The sequence below is a fragment of the Notamacropus eugenii genome, chromosome 3 (assembly GCF_028372415.1).
Source record: "Notamacropus eugenii isolate mMacEug1 chromosome 3, mMacEug1.pri_v2, whole genome shotgun sequence".
NCBI lineage: Eukaryota > Metazoa > Chordata > Mammalia > Diprotodontia > Macropodidae > Notamacropus > Notamacropus eugenii.
In genome coordinates this window covers 3,643,445-3,661,768 of record NC_092874.1, presented here as the reverse complement: position 1 = coordinate 3,661,768, position 18,324 = coordinate 3,643,445, and positions in this window count along the sequence as shown.

The window sequence follows — 18,324 nt, the reverse complement described above, 5'->3', positions numbered from 1 at the left end:
TGAAAAGTTTGAAGAGTTACAAATGTTTTCTTTCTGTGTAGGAATGTAAACAGTTCTACTTTAGTAAGTCCCTTATGACTTCTCTTTGCTGTTTACCTTTTCATGCTTCTCTTCATTCTTGTGTTTGAAAATCAAATTTTCTTTTCAGCTCTGGTCTTTTATCAAGAATGCTTTAAACATCAATTGGGGAATGGCTGAATAAATTATGGTATATGAATGTAATGGAGTACTATTGTGCCATAAGAAATGATGAACAAGAAGACTTCAGAGAGGCCTGGAAGGACTTATATGACCTGATGCTGAGTGAAAGGAGCAGAACCAGGAGAACTTTATGCACAGCAACAACCACAGTGTGTGAGAGTTTTTTCTGGTAGACTTAGAATTTTGTAATAACACAAGAACTTCTGAAAAAAAAAAAATCCCAATGGTGGACCTCAAGGCAAAATGCCTTCCACACTCAGAGAGAGAAATATGGAAGTCACTCACATAATGTAGCAGATCATGTTTGTGTATGTGTATCTGTTTGTGTATCATGTTCTGATTTGTTATACGGATTCTTTCATTTATCTTAGTCTGACTACATAGCATGACTATAGTGAAAATATACTCAATAGGAAAGTATATGTAGAATCTATACAGAATTGTATGCAGTCGTGGGGAGGGAGGGAGGTAGTGGGGGGTGGGTGGGGAGGGATAAAATCGCAATTGTATGGCAGTGATTGTTAAACATTAAAAAAATAAAAAAATTAATAAAAAAAAAAAGAATGCTTTAAAGTCCTTGATTTCATTGAAAGACCATTTCCCCCCTGAAGTATTATACTCAGTTTTGCTAGGTAGGTGATTCTTGGTTTTAGTCCTAGTTCCTTTGACTTCTGAAATATCCTATTCCACACGCTTCAATCCCTTAATGTAGAAGCCCCTAGATCTTGCGTTATCCTGATTGTATTTCCACAATACTTGAATTATTTCTTTCTAGCTGCTTGCGATATTTTCTCCTTGACCAGGGAACTCTGGAATTTGGCCCCAATGTTCCTAGGAGTTTCTCTTTTTGATCTCTTTTGGGTGGTGGTCAGTGGATTCCTTGAATACTTATTTTGCCCTCTGGTTCTAGAATGTCAGGGCAGTTTTCCTTGATAATTTCATGAAAGATTATGTCTAGGTTCTTTTTTGATCACGGCTTTCAGGTAATCCCATAATTTTTAAATTGTCTATCCGGGATCTATTTTCCAGATCAGTGGTTTTTCCAATGAGATATTTCACATTATCTTCCATTTGTTCATTCTTTTGGCTTTGTTTTGTGATTTCTTGGTTTCTCATAAAGTCATTAGCCTCCATCTGTTCCATTCTAATTTTTAAGGAACTATTTTCTTCAGTAAGCTTTTGAACCTCCTTTTCCATTTGGCTAGCTCTGCTTTTTAAAGCATTCTTCTCCTCATTGGCTTTTTGAACCACTTTTGCCAACTGAGTTAGCCTATTTTTCTTTCTTTTTTTTTAACTAATTTATTTAACTTTTAACATTCATTTTCACAAAATCTTGCGTTCCAATTTTTCTCCCTATTTCTCCCCTCCCCCAACCCCAAAACACTGAGCATTCTGATTGCCCTTATCACAAATCTGCCCTCTCTCCTATCATCCCTCCCTTCCTTTTTCTCCATCTTCTTTTTTGTCCTGTAGGGCCAGATAACTCTCTAAACCCCATTACCTGTATTTCTTATTTCCTAGTAGCAAGAACAGTACTTGACAGTTGTTCCTAAAACTTTGAGTTCCAACTTCTCTTCATTCCTCCCTACCCACCCATTATCTTTGGGAAGATGAGCAATTCAATATAGGCCATATATGTGTAGTTTTGCAAATGAGTTCCATGATAGTCGTGTTGTGTAAGACTAACTATATTTCTCTCCATCCTATCCTGCACCCCATTACTGTCCCTCCCCAAGAGTGTTGACTTCAAATTGCTCCCTCTTCCCATTGCCCTCTCTTCCATCATTCCTCCCACCCTGCTTATCCCCTTCTCCCCCACTTTCCTCTATTGTAAGATAGGTTTTCATATCAAAATAAGTGTGTATTTTACTCCTTCCTTAAGTCAAGTGTGATGAGAGTAAACTTCATGTTTTTCTGTCACCTCCCCTCTTTTTCCCTCCACTAAAAAGTCTTTTGTCTGCCTCTTTTAGGAGAGATAATTTGCCGCATTCCATTTCTCCCTTTCTCCTCCGAATATATTTCTCTCTCATTGCTTGATTTCATTTTTTTGTTAAAGATATGATCCCATCCTATTCCATTCACTCTGTGCACTCTGTCTCTATGTGTGTGTGCGTGTGCGTGTGCATGTGTGTGTGTGTAATCCCACCCCAGTACCCAGTTACTGAATAGTTACAAGAGTTACAAATATGGTCTTTCAGTGTAGGAATGTAAACAGTTCAACTTTAGTTAGTCCCTTATGACTTGCCTTTGCTGTTTACCTTTTCATGCTTCTCTTCATTCTTGTGTTTGAAAGTCCAATTTTATTTTCAGCTCTGGTCTTTTATCAAGAATGCTTGAAAGTCCTCTATTTCATTGAAAGATCAATTTTTCCCCTGAAGTATTATACTCAGTTTTGCTGGGTAGGTGATTCTTGGTTTTAGTCCTAGTTCCTTTGACTTCTGGAATATCCTATTCCACGCCCTTCAATCCCTTAATGTAGAAGCTGCTAGATCTTGTGTTATCCTGATTGTATTTCCACAGTACTTTAATTGTTTCTTTCTAGCTGTTTGCAATATTTTCTCCTTGACCAGGGAACTCTGGAATTTGGCTGCAATGTTCCTAGGAGTTTCTCTTTTTGGATCTCTTTCAGACGGTGATTGATGGATTTCTTGGATACTTATTTTTGCCCTTTTGTTCTAGAATCTCAGAGCAGTTTTCCTTCATAATTTCATGAAAGATGATGTCTAGGCTCTTTTTTGGATCATGGCTTTCAGGTAGGCCCATAATTTTTAAATTGTCTCTCCTGGATCTATTTTCCAGGTTAATTGTTTTTCCAATGTGATATTTCACATTATCTTCCATTTTTTCATTCTTTTGGCTTTGTTTTGTGATTTCTTGGTTTATCACAAAGTCATTAGCCTCCATCTGTTCCATTCTAATTTTTAAAGAACTATTTTCTTCAGTGAACTTCTGGACCTCCTTTTCCATTTGGCTGATTCTGCTTTTTAAAGCATTCTTCTCCTCATTGGCTTTTTGACCCTCTTGCCAATTGAGTTAGCCGATTTTTCAAGGTGTTATTTTCTTCATCGTTTTTTTGGGTCTCCTTTAGCAGGTAGCTGACCTTCTTTTGATGCTTTTCTTGCATCTCTCTCATTTCTCTTCCCAGTTTTTCCTCCACCTCCCTTACTCGATTTTCAAAATTCTTTTTCAGCTCTTCCATTGCCTGAATCCATGGAATATTTATTCTGGGTGTTTGGGATACAAAAGCCTTGACTTCTGTGTCTTTACCTGATGAACATTGTTCTTCCTCATCAGAATGGAAGGGAGGAGATACCTGTTCACCCAGAAAGTAGCCTTCTATGGTCTTATTATTTTTTCCCTTTTCTGGGCATTTTCCCAACTAGTCAATTGACTTCTGAGTGTCCTTTCCACACCCACCTCGCCTCCAGATCCACCCAGCCAGCAATTGGCATCTGAGATTCAAATGCTGCTTCCCAGCGTCAGGGCTTTGGGCGAGGTCAGGGCTGCTATTCAGTGTGAGATTAAGTTCAGGTGCTCAGGTTGGGGCAGGGCCACTACAAGGGGCTCAGTTCCCACAGGGGATTTATGTGGAGACCTTCAACAATGGATCCGAGCTCCTGGATGCTTGGGGAGCCCTTGTCTGCTGCCGCCTCTGCTGCTGCCTCCCGAGGGGGCCTGAGTTATGGGGACACCCCACTCCCGTCTCAACCAGCCATAGATACCCTCTCACTGACCCTTGTCATCTGTGGATGAAGGAACCTGCGCAGCTGCTGGAGATTCTGTCCCTGAAGCCTGCTTGGATCTACTCCTCTAGGTGCCGTGCAGCCAAGGCAGGGCTGGGCTCTGCTGCGGGTCTGGGGAGCGACGAATGTTTCTTATCAGGTTTTCAATTTTCTCTGGCACAGAAACCTCCTCTGCTCCATTGTTCTGTGGCTTCTGCTGCTCCAGAATTTGTTGGGAGCTCTTTTTTACAGGTATTTTATGGGCTGTAGATTTCGCAGCTAGCATATGTCTGTGTCTTTCTACTCTGCCATCTTGGCTCCTGGAGTTAGCCTATTTTTCAAGGTGTTATTTTCTTCGACATATTTTTGGGTCTCCTTTAGCAAGGTGTTAACCTGCCTTGCACGCTTTTCTTGCATCTCTCTCATTTCTCTTCCGAGTTTTTCCTCCACCTCTCTAACTTGATTTTCAAAATCCTTTTTGAGCTCTTCCATGACCTGAGCCCATTGAATATTTATTTTGGATGTTTTGGATGCAAGAACCTTGACTTCTGTGTCTTTCCCTGTTGGTAAACATTGTTCTTCCTCATCAGAAAGGATAGGAGGAGATATGTGTTCACGAAGAAAGTAGCCTTCTGTGGTCTTATTTTTTTCCCATTTTTTTGTGTATTTTCCCAACCACTTACTTGACTTTTGGGTCCTTTTCAAGAGTTGGGTATACTCTGGGAATCTGTGCGATCTCAGTTCCTCCAAGGTGGCACAATCAACTCTATACTGCTCTGGACTCAGAGAGGGATTTTTATGCTCAGAATTTTAGCAGTTACCTCTCCACAACCACCTGGCCTTCAGTTCCCAAGTCAGCACTGGGGGCTGATTTTCAGATAAGTTGGATGGGCAGAGCCACCCTTCACTGTGAGACAAAGACCAGCTCTCCCAGAGCCTCCTCCCAGGGGTGAGGTAAGACTCAGCTCTTCATTGCCCCCAGGGGTTTTTACGTTCCAACAACGGAGTTTCAGTACTGGCTGCTGTGCAGGGTCTCTGGCTGCTGCCTGCTGCTGGAGCTATGGGAAAGCCCTTCTTCCTTCCTGGCCTTTGGTGCCTGTGGGCCAAGGGATCTGAGGACCCGCTGCTGTGACTGTAGAGTCCACCCCCGAGGTATCCTCCTCCCAGAGTCTTGTCACGCTGTGCCACTTGGCCAAGGCTGGGCTGGGTTCTGCCCTCGGCTCTGTGTCCAGTGCAACTGACGTTTCCATGGGCCTTTCAGGTCACCATGGGCTGGAAATCTCCTCCACTCTATTGTTCTCCACTTCTGCTGCTCCAAAATTTGTTGAGAGTCCCTCTCTGCAGGTATTTTATGCGCTGTGACCTTGCATGTGTCTTTCTAGTCTGCCATATTGGCTCCACTCTCCTTTATTTTTTAATGTATAAGATCTCAGTGGCTCCTTTTTCACCTCTCTTTGAATTTCTAAGACTGAGCATGTCTCCACACGCCTCTAGTTTTGGACCAAAATCTGTGAGTCAATAGATAAAGCAATAGTTGAAAGTGACACCTTTCCAAACTGAGACTTTAACAGATGATGGTACACTTTCACAGCTGCAGGTCCAAGGACTTCTGTGTGGACTTTGTTCCGTACAAAGAGAAAAACTGGTAAGAACATCATAGCTACAGAAGAGAAAGAGACTTTCCTCTGTAGAAGGGAAGATTGAAATCCAACCTTTTAGTTACTATGAGTTTTAAAACCCTGAGTTTCATCTGTTATTGATTTGGTTGGTAGCAATCAACAGAGAGTCTTGAAATGAAAGACCACTAGGAGACTGGTCAGTATTTATCCCAACCAGACATTATCAGGGTCAGCTCTGCCCCTATGTTTCCGCCAATAGGAGAGCAAAGATCAACAGCCTATCTCCCCACATTTCATTTCTCGAAACAAATTGTTTTAAGTATGAAAATATTTTGAATTGGTAGTTGTTTTCTGACAAAATCATCATCTTACCAAAATTTAAGTATTCAGTTTACAGAGCACTTAGAATTCAGTAGGGATGTCCAATAATACCTGACTCTAATTTATGCAAAACTCGAAGAGATCTTTGACATCGTGTGATACAATGCCCTTCATTTGCAAGCAATGAAACAGAGGCCAGAAAAGGTGAAATGGTTGGTCTACAGGCATATACTTAGAAAGTGAAAATTCCAGGTCTTCTACCCAGATTCTCTAATTCCAAATTCAGTGCTTTCCTGACTAAACCTTGGCAACTTTTCAGGGTTCTGTGTCCTTCATGATGGGAAGAAACATTTTCATGGGAGTTGAATAAGACTGGGAACCAGTCATTTTTTCACCAGAAAATTGACATGAAGTTAAAGCTAAACATAGAACAATTTCTTTTCTTGAATATAAGTAGACAATTTAGAGAGTTTAAGTAATTGAAAGCCCTGATGCATTGCTTATTCAATTTCCCAGAAATCCTTGACATTCCCAAGGCAAAATAGAACAGACTTTGAGTGTAAATAGCCTTTGAGGGTTGATATTCAAAAGACCTCAAGAGTAATCATGACTGGAGGTTCCAGATTAAGGCAAATAACAATTGGAAGTAAGAGAAAAGCATCCAAGGTACTTTATGTCGTCTCAAAATGCCTTAGATGTTATTTTCCTTTCATCCTTCCTTTAAATTGTTATCTAAAACCGGGTCCAATAAATGCAACAAAGGCATGAAATTTATTAAGGATTGCTAGAAACTGGACTTTATTTTTGGCATTATGAAGAAAATCTAATGGAATTGCCTTCCCATTATCTTCCTTCTTTAACCAGTCCTTTGGTTTACTTGTGACATGTGGCAGTGTTGGCTTGTAATCCATCACTGCTGAAAGAGAGACAGAGGCCCTCATTACCATGCTCTCAGCAGGCCAATGGCACTGTGACACTTATCTACTGGAAAAATGCTGATCATGGTATTTCAAACCCAGAGGGCCTTAAGTGACCCAAAGGTAATAAGGAAATTTCCACTACATAGAAGCTTGATCACAGAATCTTCCTAGAGAGTCAAATACTGAAAATGAAATGGACTTCTTTTTGGAGCTTTCTTCGGAGCCAGAGGAAGATCAAAGAAGGAAAATTAGGTTGCTCAAAAACTACTGACTTTACTGTTGTATTCTCTTCAAAGGAAATTACCTTTGGCTGGGGAAAGATGAAACAACACTGCTTGACAATGAATAGGAATATAATGACATTTAGGAAATGCCATCTGTGAATTCAAGTCACCAGGCCTAAATAAACTGTCTGGTTTATTAGATATTAAATAAAATAAATTTATTTATTAAGTATTTATTTAACAAATATATTTTAATATATTTATATTAATATATTTACATATAGTTATGTAATTTATTTAATAAAAATTTAATAAAAAATAAAAATTTATTAAATATTAAATAAATTAATTATTGAACAGAAATGCCAGGGTCCTGAAAGAATTAACTGGAGGAATAGCATATTTTCTGTCAATGATCTTTCAAAATTATGGGGAACAGGAGATATTCTAAATGACTCAATAAGGGCAAATGCTGTCTCACTTTTCAAAAAGGAACTTCATAAGGGTAGGGATTGATTGGGAGAACCAGCAAAACCATCATATTTCATTTAATGTAGTTTTAAAGATTCTAAGTCTTGATACATTTCTCAAGTGACATGCTGAATATTGACTAGGTATGAACAAAGCCTAGGCATCTCTCTAAACCCTATAAGATGTCTATTCTGATTGCCTGAATTGTTTGCCCATGCACACAGGGGACTGAATAAAACCATAAAGCCACTTGATCCCAGATATTGGGGTTCCTAGCAGCAAAGAGGAGAGAGTGCTTCAGGCAAATCTCTGACAAGGCACCTGTTAGGGCCTAGAGAGAGCAGAGTCTCAGGCTTCAGTCTTAGCCTCCGTCTGTTTGTCTTCCTTCCTAACACTGTGTATTTGGAATTTGTTTGCCCTTCAGTATCCTAGAAACATATTCCTGGAATTCCTGACAACAAAGCCTTTATAAGAAGCCAAGGGCAGACTGGAGTCAATGAGGAAAACAGATTTGAAGCTTTCCAAAGACTCTAGGAGAAAAGTCCTACCATTTCTAAAGAGAAGGTCTTGGAATTCCAATGAAAGGACTTCTGTTAGCTAGGCGTTATCCCTTTTTCACATGTGTTCTCTAGGTTTGAGGTAATTTTCCTTGGGTCTCTGTAATCATTTCTGAGAGACTGTGCCAGAGACTTGACAGAGGGACAGTGCTTAACTGAACTGACCAAGATTAGTTAATTGCTTTAGAGTCGCTTCACTCATCTCTTACTCTTTGTAGCCTCAACTGGGATTTTCTTGGCAAAGATAATGGAGTGACTTGTCATTTCCTTTTCCAGCTCATTTTACAGATGAGTAACTAAGGGAGACTGGGTTAAGGACCTTACCCAGGGTCACATGGCTAGTAAGTGTCTGAGGACAGATTTGAACACCCAAAGTTGAATTTTTCTGATTCCAAGCCTTGTGCCAGGTCTACTGCACCACCAAGGTGCCCTGTACCATGGAATAGGTGAGATGCAAGAGAAGGGCAATGATTAAAAAAATATAAAGCAGAAAGTCTCCATTAAAATTCAAGTACAGAATATAAACAAATGTACTTCTGGAGATCGTCAAAACAGAAGGAAAGGAGGAAAACTGAAGTCAGATCAAAATTAGAGAAGCAAATGTGATAATAGTAAAAAAATCAGTATCAATAGTGGTGATGACAATAACAATATCTAACATTAATATAGTACTTTAAGTATTCTAAATATGTTTCTATAACTTTTCAAGCGATTTCACCCTTATAACAACCCTGAGACAGTTGTTACTATGATCATCATTTTTACAGATGAAGAAATTGAGTCTAAATGTGGTCAATAACTTACCCAGCTTCTTACAGTCAACTACATCACCACAGGCAACTTACTTAATCTCTATTTGCTCAAGTTTCCTTATCTATAAAATAAAGAAAATAATTGCACATATTTCTCAAGGTTTTGATGAGGATCAAGTAAAATAATATTTGTAAAATATTTCATACATCATCTGAAACATAGTGTGTGCTATATAAATGTTAGATATTTGTCATCATGATATAGATAGTATACCCTTTTTGCTATTACTTATTCTATTGATATAATGCTCTACATTCCTTCACCCTTTTTCTACTGGACGATTTCACCACTCCTGTGGTTCTCTACTCCTAATAGATCAATTCATCCCAGAATCTTCATTTTGAGAAAGAAAAGCTCAAGGCCAGCCATAACTACCCCTCATTTCCTATCTGGTTCCCACTCAGAGCTTTCTTGACATTTTTCTCCACCAATTCACAGTAGCCTTCTCACTGCAGAAATATCTTTTCTTTCAGTCTCCAGCAGCTTCCCCTCACTCTTGGAAGATTCTTCATTTCTACATCCTTTCCACGTTTGAAGATTCTTCTGGCCTTACTGTTCTGTCCTTTGGTCAATTATTTCCAAAAATCTTCATTTTAAGGAATCAGGCTGGAAAAGTTCTTCTCTACTTATTTCATTTTGAATCATTTTGGATCAGCAGATTCTTTATCTGCTTTTGTATATTATTCACAGTGGTTGGGTTTTGTTTTGTTTTGTTTTGTTTTGTTTTGTTTTGTTTTGGAGAGCTGCTCTATTCCACTGCATTGAAAGATTGCAATTGACTTTGACTTTTCTACACTGGTGGGCATTGACTACTGTTGGGGAGACAATTTTTATTTATGTATTGAAACAGTTAGCCACTGAAGACCTTCACATTTCTCAAATTCTATATTTCTGTGACTCTATTTCCAGTTCTTGGTTACTAAAACAAAGTGCTACTATAAACAATTGACAAGAAAAAGAATATATATAGACACTTGGCATTGTTGTCTTGTCCTAACCAAGGAAAAAAACTGCCAAGAACATAATGGTAGGTGTTATGCTTGTTTCTGTTGCCAAAGATGAAGGGTAGATAAATTCTATGATTCACTTGATAAAATCCCCCAAAATAAGTCAGGGTATTATCTGGGGCACTGAGACAATTTATCATTTGGCACAGTTGGGGAAGGAGAAAAAGATGGAATTTTTTTCTTCAGGATAAAGAAATTAAAGAATTCAAAATTGTGTCCATTACGTAGAAGTCTTGCATCTATACACCTTGAAATGCTTCCTTAAGAAAAGCATCAGAAGTTCATGTAGCAAGAAGTTAGTAAATAATCTTACAATAAATGAAATTCTATTGATCTATGCAACCATGCCTCCATGTACATAAATATATTTTGTGTATACATATTTATGCACAACTATATATCCTTGGATATGTATATCTGTATACACAAATGTGAATGTGTGTGTACCTATGTATAATATGTGTATAAGACTACTTATCATGGTGTGTCTTTTTTGAATTAACTTTCTGTGTATATTCAGATTCATTATTTTATAGATCAAAGTCTACACAAGATTAGAATAAAAAAAACAAAACATTTTGTATCCTTACAACATCTCCTGTTAGAATTATTCAAATAAACAAATGATGACAAAATTTAGGAAATGGATAAGGAAGCATCATGGAATATGATCATATTCCCTGAAGAACCTTAATTCATGTAAAATCATCATGTCAACACAAAGGCTATAGTAGCCTGGAAAGTGATACCATCAAAAAACACTGGCTCCCTTAACAAATAGAAAAATATCACAGTCAAGAATACAAGTAGATAAACTAATATTAACTTATTATTAGGCAATGGTTTATTGTTGATATAATAATATTGATAAACGAGAGTAGATTAGCAATAAATTTTAAGTTTATTACTATATGTCAATATTTGTATATATTTACAAATTTTTAACTTTGTGGAAGATGTTGGTATGTTGTTCCAAGCTCCCTCATCCCTAAAACTCTATAGGACTGTGGACAGAGAAAACAAGCCAACAGATGTCTTGCCATGATCTTAATCTAAACCAGATTATCCCAAGAGCATTTTTAGATGATTCTGGAATGACAATACAGATGAAATAAATGAAATAGATCTGTCAGAATTTCTACACACTTATTGAGTGATTGGTCATTCATAACAATATTTTTTCTGAAAAATGCCTTACAAAAGCCGAGGTTTTTATCATTGATGACAAGGGGACCATATATTAATTCTCTTACAAGGAAATAAAAATAGCATCGAAGACAATGGGGGAGGGGGAAGTGAGGTGGGAAGTATTGTTGTTGGATTAGATAAAGGATACCCAGAACAAATCAAAGCTTGATTCTATATTTTAAAAAAAGGTTGACTATATCAAGTATCTATTCAAGTACAGAGGTAAATAACTAGAACGACAAATGGAAAGAGGCATAAAGAGAGTAAATGATGACCTGTACCAAAACACTGAGGTTTAAAGGAATTTTTCAAATTTAATCAGTTGTAACTGGATATTTTGGAATCCCTCATATGTTGATAAAAATATGAAAAAAGGAGCAAGTCATCTTACACGATTTGATTTCTTATATACATAATTTTCCAATGCTTACTTACATCAGAATGTCTGTTCCCCACATCGAGGCTTATTACTGATCTTCCTTGGGTTGCACGCATGTGTGTGTTTGTGTTTGTGTGTGTGTGTGTGTGTGTGAATCAGTATAATAAGTCACTAGTCCCCTTCATGTGCTTCCCATTGCTTATCAGCCAGGATGAATTAGCTTTTAGAAAGGGTGTTTACTAAGGAAGTATATCAAGGATATTTGTTATAGAAACACTTGCCCTAAAGAAAGAACATAGTTTTCATTTTCACGTCCAAGTTCCCAGGGAAAAGTGAGCTGGGATTTGTATTATAATGTTAGTGAGCTATGAGTTATATATATGAGCAGTTTATATGGTGAAGGAGTAATTCACAACTCCTGATTGCTAAAATTATTTTCTCGGGCTTGGAGACATGATGGCAGAGTAGAAGGATGGACTACCTCTAGCTCTCCCCACATACGTGTAAAAATGACTCTAAACGATTTCTAGAGCACTTGAAGCCACAAAATGAAAGAATGACAGAGATTTCCAGCCTAAGACAGCCTGGAAGGCTCACAGGAAAGGTCTATCTCACTGGGCTCAGAGCTGAGCACAGCTTAGCCTTGGCCTCAGCAAAGACAGGAATAGCGCAGGCTTCAGGGCACTGAATCATGGGTGGCAGCTGCAGTTCCCAGATTTCTCAATCCACAAATGCCAAAGACAACTTCAAAGGTGAGCAAGAAAGCTCTTTCACTTGGGTGAGAGGAAAGCATGATCTGGCCCCAGCCTCAGCCCTAAGGCAGCAGCAGCTACTACAACTGGAGCAGCAACATCCACTTTTGGAGCCCTTGATGTAAAGACCTTGGGAAATCAAGCAGGCTGATGTGAATCTCAGCCCTGACTGGGGGTCATAGGGTGAGGCAGAGCTGATGATGCCTGTGGAGAAGGAATCCTACTCGCAGCTCCAGGGCACAAAAGAGTGTGGTTGCTCACAGACAAGAGTGCAGGCCAGGAGAGGAGTAAACTCATCTCTCTTGATTGTGCCACCTTGGAGGAACTGCAAACTTACAGGTCCCTAGAGTATACCCTCCACATGACAAAGAACTCAAAATCAAGTTACTGGCTGAGAAAATGCCTAAAAATGGAAAAAATAAGACTACAGGTGACTTTTTCCATGAAAAAGCATTTTCTTCCATCCCTTTGGATGAGGAAGAACAAAGCACACCATCAGATGAAGACATAAAAGCCAGGTCTTCTGCATCCAAAACCTCCAAAAAATGTGCAACGGTCTCAGCCCATGGAAGAACTCAAAAAGAATTTTGAAAATCAAATAAGAGAGGTGGAGGAAAAATTGGGAAGAGAAATGAGAGCAATGCAAGAAAATCATGAAAAGGAGACCCAAAGAAATACTGAAGAAAATAACACCTTTAAAAACAGACTAACTCAAACGGCAAAAGACGTTCAAAAAAAAAAACAATGAGGAGAAGAATGCTTTAAAAAGCAGAATTTGTCACATGGAAAAGGAGGTTCAAAAGCTCACTGAAGAAAATACTTCTTCAAAAATTAAAATGAAGTGGATGGAAGGAAATAACTTTATCAGAAACCAAAAATTTGCAAAACAAAACCAAAAGAATGAAAAAAAATACAAGACAATGTGAAATATCTCACTGGAAAAGCAACTGACCTGAAAAATAGTTCCAGGAGAGATAATTTAAAAATTATTGGTCTATTTGAAACTCATGATCAAAAAAGAGCCTAGATATCGTCTTCGAAGAAATAACAAGGAAAACTGCATTGATATTCTAGAACTAGACAGTAAAATAGAAATGGAAAGAATTCACCCATCGTCTCCTAAAAGAGACCCCAAAAGAAAAACTCCTAAGAATATTTTAGTCAAATTTCAGAGTTTCCAGGTCAAGGAGTAAATATTACAAGCAGCCAGAAAGAAACAATTTATGTATTGTGGAAATGCAATCGGGATAACACAGGTTTTATCAGCTTCTACACCAAGGGATCAACAGGCTTGGAACATGATAGTCCAGAAGTGAAAGGAACTAGCATTAAAACCAAGAATCACCTACGCAACAAAACTGAGTATAATACTTCAGGGTAAAAAATAAAATTTCAATGAAATAGAGGACTTTACAAGCATTCTTATTGGAAAGACCAAAGTTGAATAGAAAATTTGACTTTCAAATACAAGAATCAAGAGAAACATGTATAGGTAAACAGAAAAGAGAATGTTTAAGGAACTCATGAAAGTTGAACTGTTTACATTCCTACATGGAAAGATGTTATTTGTGACTCATGAGACTATTTACAGAATTGTGGTAGTTGGAGGGAAAATATATGTTGGCATGTATAGGTATGTATGTATGTCTATATTTTATATGTACAAGTATATATATGTACATGGGTTTATGTGTGCATGTATGTACTTATATCGGTGTGTGTATATACATATATATACGTGTATATATGTGTATGCGTGTGCATATATATACATATATACATATACATATGCATATACATAGACAGAAGGCACAAGGTGAGCTGAATGTGAAGGGAAAATACCTAAAAAATGTAATTTACTGTTGAATGGAATGTACTGGAAGTAGGAGAAAGGAGAGGAGGATTCTAGTGAATCATTTCACATGGTAGAGGGAAAAAGGAGCTTTTACAATGGAGGGAAAGAGAGTGGAGATTAAAAGAAATGACTGAGCCTTGCTCTCATGGGATTTGGCTTAAGGAGGAATAACAGACCTCAATTCGATATGAAAATCTATTTTACCCTGCAGGAAGGCAGAGGGAAAGAGATAGGAGAAGGAAGATAATAAAAGGGACAGAAAATTGGGGAAGGAGATAATCAGAAGCAAGGTCAGGGGAGAGAATGGAATGGTTTGAGGGCAGGATAGGACGGAGAGAAATGTGGTTAGTTTATTACAACATGACCATTATCGTAGTGCTTTGCATTGTTATATATATATTTGATCTACATTGAATTATTTGTTTTCTTAATGGGAATGGATGGGGAGGGAGGGAGAGCATATGGAATGCAAATATTTGGTAAGGAATGTTAAAAATTGCTTCGTATGCAACTGCAAATTAAAATACACAGGCACTGGAGTATAGAAACCTGCTTTGCCCAAAATAGAGGGGTAGGGGGATGGAAGAAGGGTGGGTGGTGGAAGGGAGGAGAGCCTGGAGGAAAGGGTGGATGGGGTGCATGCTGTCCTGGGGTAGGGAATGATGAGAGATGGGGAGAAAATTTTGAATTCAAATTCTTGTGGAAGTAAATGGTGAGAACTGAAAAATAAGCAAATTGTATATAAAAAAAATTTTCTGTCTCCATAGACTCTTCATCAAATTTCCATCAAGTATAACTCTCTTCTGGGCCCCCAGGGCTGGTACCTGAGTCCTCCCAATATTTCCCACTAAGCAACTTTAAAATAACATGGAAATTCAATATTACAGTCACATAACCAACAAAAGATAAGAGTGAGGTACCTTTCCAAACTAGAACAACTTAGGAGTTCAAGGAGAAAGGTCTACGTAGAACTGGGAAGGGGGTGGGACTGAGCAGAAATATGATGCTATAATAAAACCAGCTGTAAGCCTTGCAGGACACTAATGTGACAGCAGTAGCTATCATGGGAGCCCAATTTTAACACAAAGTACAAAATCAAGAAAGAAGCTGGAAAAAATTAGCCAACAATAACAAAGAATTTTTAAAAGCTCAAGATACAAATTCAAAAGATGATATGAAAATGTCTATAAATAAATGTTCATAGAAAAACACAGATTTGATACAAACCCAACAAATATTCCAGAAAACTAAAAAAAGGTAAAAACAAGAGCTAAGGAATTATTATAAAAATTTAGAAAAAAGAGCAATAGAGCAAAAATGGGAAATGACAGCAATGCAAGAAAATCATGAAAGGAGAAATAACAGCTTGATAAAAGAGGCAAAAACAAAACTACCGAAGAAAATAACACTTTAAAAAAGAGAATTGAGTAAATGGGGAAAAAGGAGGAAACACATTTTACTGAAGAAAATAATTCCTTAAAAATTAAAATTTGTCAAGTAGATGCTAATAACTCTATGAAACCTTTATCACCAATGAGACAAAGTCAAATGAATGAGTCACTTGAAGTAAACGTGAAATATCTCATCAGAATAACAACTGACCTAGAAAATGGATTGGGGTGAGATAATTTGAAAATTATCAAATGATGTGAAAGCCATGATCAAAAAAATCTAAAAATAATATTTCAAGAAATCATAAAAAAAATGTCCTGGTATCTTTCAACCACAGGGTAAAACAGAAATTGAAATAATGCACTACTCATCTAAAAAAATCCCCAAATGAAAACTCAACAAAATATCATAGCCAAATTCCAGAGTGGCCAGTTTTCAGACAAAATACTGAAACCAACAAGAAGTAAACAATTCAAATACTGTTGAATCTCAGTCAAGATCACACAACATTTATGAGATATTGAAATTAAGGAATGGAGGGCTTAGATTATGATATTCAAAGATGCAAAGGGGATAGAATTACAACCAACAATCACATACCTCACAAAACTACGTATAATCCCACAGGGGAAAAAAAAAGAGGAGATATATAATGAAATAGAATACAACCAAGCATTTCTTTTTTTTTAATTAATTTATTTAACTTTTAACATTCATTTTCACAAAATTTTGGGTTCCAAATTTTCTTCCCATTTGTCCCCTCGCACCACCCCAAAACAACGAGCATTCTAATTGCCACCAATTCGCCCTCTATTCTATCATCCCTCCCTTCCCTTGTCCCCATCTTCTTTTTTGTCCTGTAGGGCCAGATAACTTTCTATACACCTTTACCTGTATTTCTTATTTCCTAGTAGCAAGAACAGTATTCAACAGTTGTTCCTAAAACTTTGAGTTCCAACTTCTCTTCATCCTTCCCTCCCCACCCATTTCCTTTGGAAGGTAAGCAATTCAATATAGGCCATATCTGTGTAGTTTTGCAAATGACTTCCATGGTGCTCGCGTTGTGTAAGACTAACTATATTTCTCTCCATCCTATCCTGCCCCCCATTGCTTCTATTCTCTCTTTTGATCCTGTCCCTCCTCAAGAGTGTTGACTTCAAATTGTTCCCTCCTCCCTTTGCCCTCCCTTCCATCATCCTCCCCCACCCTGCTAATCCCCTTCTCCCCCACTTTCCTGTATTGTAAGATAGGTTTTCATACCAAAATGAGTGTGCATTTTATTCCTTCCTTTAGTGGAATGTGATGAGAATAAACTTCATGTTTTTCTCTCACTTCCCTTCTTTTTCCCTCCACTAAAAAGTCTTTTGCTTGCCTCTTTTATGAGAGACAATTTGCCCCATTCCATTTCTCCCTTTCTCCTCCCAATATATTTCTCTCTCACCGCTTAATTTCATTTTTTAAATATATGATGCCATCCTATTCAATTCACTCTGTGTTCTCTGTCCCTGTGTGTGTGTGCCTGTGTGTGTGTGTGTAATCCCACCCACTACCCAGATACTGAAAAGTTTGAAGAGTTACAAATGTTTTCTTTCCATGTAGGAATGTAAACAGTTCAACTTTAGTAAGTCCCTTATGACTTGTCTTTGCTGTTTACCTTTTCATGCTTCTCTTCATTCTCATGTTTGAAAGTCAAATTTTCTTTTCAGCTCTGGTATTTTCATAAAGAATGCTTTAAAGTCCTTGATTTCATTGAAAGACCATTTTCCCCCTGAAGTATTATACTCAGTTTTGCTAGATAGGCGATTCTTGGTTTTAGTCCTAGTTCCTCTGACTTCTAGAATATCCTATTCCACACGCTTCAATCCCTTAATGTAGAAGCCCCTAGATCTTGCATTATCCTGATTGTATTTCCACAATACTTGAATTATTTCTTTCTAGCTGCTTGCGATATTTTCTCCTTGACCAGGGAACTCTGGAATTTGGCCCCAATGTTCCTAGGAGTTTCTCTTTTTGGATCTCTTTTGTGTGGTGGTCAGTGGATTCCTTGAATACTTATTTTGCCCTCTGGTTCTAGAATGTCAGGGCAGTTTTCCTTGATAATTTCATGGAAGATGATGTGTAGGCTCTTTTTTTGATCATGGCTTTCAGGCAGTCCCATAATTTTTAAATTTTCTCTCCTGGATCTATTTTCCATATCAGTTGTTTTTCCAATGAGATATTTCACATTATCTTCCATTCATTTGGTCATTTGGTTCATTCTTTTGGTTTCATTTTGTGATTTCTTGGTTTCTCATAAAGTCATTAGCCTCCATCTGTTCCATTCTAATTTTGAAAGAACTATTTCTTTCAGTGAGCTTTTGAACCTCCTTTTCCATTTGGTTAATTCTGCTTTTTAAAGCATTCTTCTCCTCATTGGCTTTTTGAACCTGTTTTGCCAATTGAGTTAGCCTATTTTTCAAGGTGTTATTTTCTTCAGCATTTCTTGGGGTCTCTTTTAGCAAGGTGTTGACCTGCTTTTGATGCTTTTCCTGCATCTCTCTCATTTCTCTTCCCAGTTTTTCCTCCACTTCTCTAACTTGATTTTCAAAATCCTTTTTAAGCTCTTCCATAGCCTGAGTCCATGGTATATTTATTTTGGATGTGTGGGATAAAGAAACCTTGACTTCTGTGTCTTTCCCTGATGGTAAACATTGTTCTTCCTCATCTGAATGGAAGGGAGGAGATACCTGTTCACCCAGAAAGTAGCCTTCTATAGTCTTATTTTTTTTCCCCTTTTATGGGCATTTTCCCAGCCAGTGACTTGACTTCTGAGTGTCCTTTCCACACCCACCATACCTCCAGATCAGCCCAGCCAGCAACTGGGGTCTGAGATTCAAGTGTGCTTCCCAACCTTAGGACTTTGG